A 3,807-nucleotide genomic window follows, 5' to 3' on the forward strand; every position below is an offset into this window, starting at 1 on the left:
TCCATTAGTACAACTTTTGAGTAACTTAATGACAAAATCTTTATCCAAAAACTTGTGGATTTGTAGAGAATAAAGTGTTCTCGATCAAGCTACTTTTTCAAAATTTACGTTCTTAATTTTATATATTTCTTTTTAAATAATGAAAGTCATTATATCCTTCAAATTATAAGGCCATCATTAGCACAATCTAATATATATATATATATATATATATATATATATATATAGATAGATAGATAGATATATATATATATATATATATATATATAGATAGATAGATAGATATATATATATATATATATATATATATATATATATATATATATATATATATAGACACGAATGACTAAATATGTGTATTTAGTTTTATAGATAACATATTTGTCTACTTTATATAAAAATAACATCAAGGATAGCGATATACACATTTTTTAAAAAATTGGTGTTTGCATGTATCCCAAACCACCACTATATTCGAAGCAACCATGTTTATCTAGGTGGATATTGGTGGCCACATGCCTATTCCACTTGGGCCCAACACTTTTTCCTTTCAATTTCCTAATTTCCACCATTGTTTTCTATTTTTGGTAGGTTTTTAGGTCCTGAACTTCCAAAGCCATTTTGACGCCCTAAACGACATTTTTTTGACAAATGGGAAAAAAAGAATACATTGGCAAGGGTTTGCAGTCGAAAGTTGTTTTCCTGAGATAGATATTTCTAAGCAGGTATTGTGCATGCCAAACAAATATCGTATGCCAATGTTACAATCCCAGGAAGCTAGCATCCCAGCTAACCCCAACAGGGCCAACAAACTTTTGGTGATTCATCTCCTACAGTTAGATTTTTGGATGTTTAGAGTTTTTCATTGTTTTTCAATAATAAAAAAGACTCTGATCCTTATTGTAACATAGTCTAGAAGACATTTAGCTGTCACATCTCTTCTTACAGATAAGCCACCATCACCCGAGCTAGTTCATTTTCATTTTACAAGTAAATAATTTTCAACATTTGATATTAATGTTTCTATATAAATATACATTTAAGTTCGTTCTTTCATAAATCTGAATCACAAGTCATCATGCACATAGGATTCCATCCATGAAAAATTAAAATTCAAAAAAGTGTGTAGCAATAAAATGTGTGCATGACTTCATAGCACTAAAACATATGAGTAACTAAATGTCTAAATATTTCTTCAAAAAATTATGTTTGCATGTATTTAAAATTCAAAAAAATGCGTAGCAATAAAAATTCAAAAATAAAGTGTGTATATCTAAAAATTCAAAAAGAAGTGTTTAGTACTAGAAAAAAAAAAGTGTGTAGCACTAAAATTTTAAAATAAATATGTAGCACTTGTTGAGTCACAAAATGGGTATGTATTTACCATTAATTTCATCACCTTTTTCCTTGTTTCTTATCTTTTTCATATCTTAATGCGTTAATATATTGATTGATTATGATAAAAAATGGTTGAGCTACTCACACTCAGACTTTTACTCTTCTTTATGCAGAAAAATGACGAAAGGAACAGTTCTTGTTCTCTAACGATGGAACATCATAAACCAACAAACGGAGGGTGAAACACGTCAATTGCGGACAAGGCTGAGGGAGAATTAGGAGGATCAGCGCGAAAAAGGAAAGGTGTCTGAAGTTAGCAATCAGTTGCAAATCCCTCAGGATCAGGAGATCTTGAGGGATCACATTTATCTTTTACCCTTTCCGATTATAAAAGAAGACGATTGTAGGAAGAAAGGGGAGGAATCCTTGTTATTTCAAACTATAATTTTAATTTACAGACTCGTGTTGTTGAGAGAACGCGATCATATTGTAATGTTACTCAAGTTCAATGATTAATATATAATTTGAGGTTGTTGTTCATTCGCCTTATCTGAAGTAGCTTAGCAGCATTCGCTGGCAGATAAGGGCCCAACCTCTGGTGGATTAAACTACTTCTTTGTATTATATCTTTCTGATTTCAACAAGTTTGATTAATTTGTTAATTTTCCCATCTTATGCGCTTTTTACTGTTTTTCTGAATTGAAGGAATATCTTTGCTTTATGTGATTTACAACACTCTCATTTGATTCAGTTTACATTCATTACAGATTAAGTTACTTAGCTAATTATTCAGATTGATTTAATCAACTGTAAAGAGTTTGGTTATTGCTATTAAACTCTCATATTGATATCATTTCCATCTGGATTGCTTCGTAGAGATTGAGTATGATTTAGATTGAATCAACTAGGAAGAGATGAGTTATTGCTACTATGCTCTCGGCTGATGTTATTGTTGATTAAATTGCTTGTGTGAGATTTGATTACGATTTCAGTAAAGAATTCAGTCTTGAAGCTTAGATGTCATATTTCCTTTAATGATTGTAATTTGAGTTTATTAGATGCTTCTGTTTGTTCTTGTATTAAATATCTATACTTCATTTTAAGAAACATTACTCTCTAAATTCATAGCATGCACATATTGTGTACACTCTTGAAATAAAAGGACTTGCCCGGGTTGATGATTAATGTGGGGTAATTAGGAGTTGCTGGGGAGATTGTTGCCACCTTACAAAGAGTGATGTATGTCTGATAATTGTTGTTGGGAAAGAATTGGGTATTGAAAATGGAAGGTAAGAACCTACGTAACGAGAAAGTAAAGTGCTTGCTCCTCCGCCCGCTTTTCAGCACAATTACAGAAAAGTGAAGTAGGTGTTTGATGTTTGTTTGTTGAGAGAGAACTGGGTATTAAAAATGGAAGGTAAGAATCTGCGTAAGGAGCAAGTAAAATGCCTGCTCCCCCGCCCACTTTCCAATAGAATTGCTAGGAAATTAAGGTAGAAATACACATTTGAATTTCTGCATGAATAACTAAGAAGAAATGACCCAAAAACAATATAATTCCACATCCCAAACCTGAAAAATCTAAGGGACCGGTGACCCTTGGATGATCAAATTTTATCGACGGCATCTTAATAAGAAAAACTAAATCTCAGCCATCAGTAGGTCCCTAAACCGTTGCTTCCAGATAACCTATTGTCTCCCTTCAGGCCACAGGCTCACCATCTGTAGCCTACACTGAGGTCCATAGTAAAACTGAAGGGACTGAGTAGAGTTGTCAAGACATTGAAAATTCACGAACAATACCCTCGCAAGAAGGGAATTCTTGCAAAATTCTTGAAGGAGGAGGAGAAACAGGGGAAACAGAGGAACCGAGATCCCCTCAGGTAGTAATTGAACAAAAGACACTCAGTGTCCCAGATCAAGGGAGTGTTGTTAGGATCATTCCTACCTATTATAGACAACCAAGGGATAACTCTCTAGCTCCAGAAATCCCAGAAGGGTACTAGAATATCTTTGATCAAATGGCCAATAATCCACAAGCACCTGAGACCTCTACATTACAGTATCCTATTGATGACATAGCTATTAACGCACCCATGAAAGCTATCCCTCTACAAAATATTCCCACCTTTCATGGACTCACATCAGAAGATCCGGATGTGTTTCTGTTTGAATTTGATGTCCTATGTCGGGGTTATGATTACACCACCGACCCTTAGAAACTGAAGTTGTTTCCCTCCATGTTAAAGGGAGCAGCCCTGCATTAGTTTATGGGACCAGGTGGGGGCACCATAAATGATTCAGACCAAATGCAAACTACTTTCCTTAAAAAATATCAAGATTATTGCAGATCTAGGGAACTAAAAGATGAGATATTCCAAATGGTAGTAAGACCTAGTGAAATGTTGGAAGAGTATGTGGAGCATTTCCAATATAACCTCCAGAGGCCTCCCTACTTAAATCTGCATT

The sequence above is a fragment of the Pinus tabuliformis genome, chromosome 6 (assembly GCF_031772625.1).
Source record: "Pinus tabuliformis cultivar Carrire ecotype Pingquan chromosome 6, CPIR1, whole genome shotgun sequence".
Lineage (NCBI taxonomy): Eukaryota > Viridiplantae > Streptophyta > Pinopsida > Pinales > Pinaceae > Pinus > Pinus tabuliformis.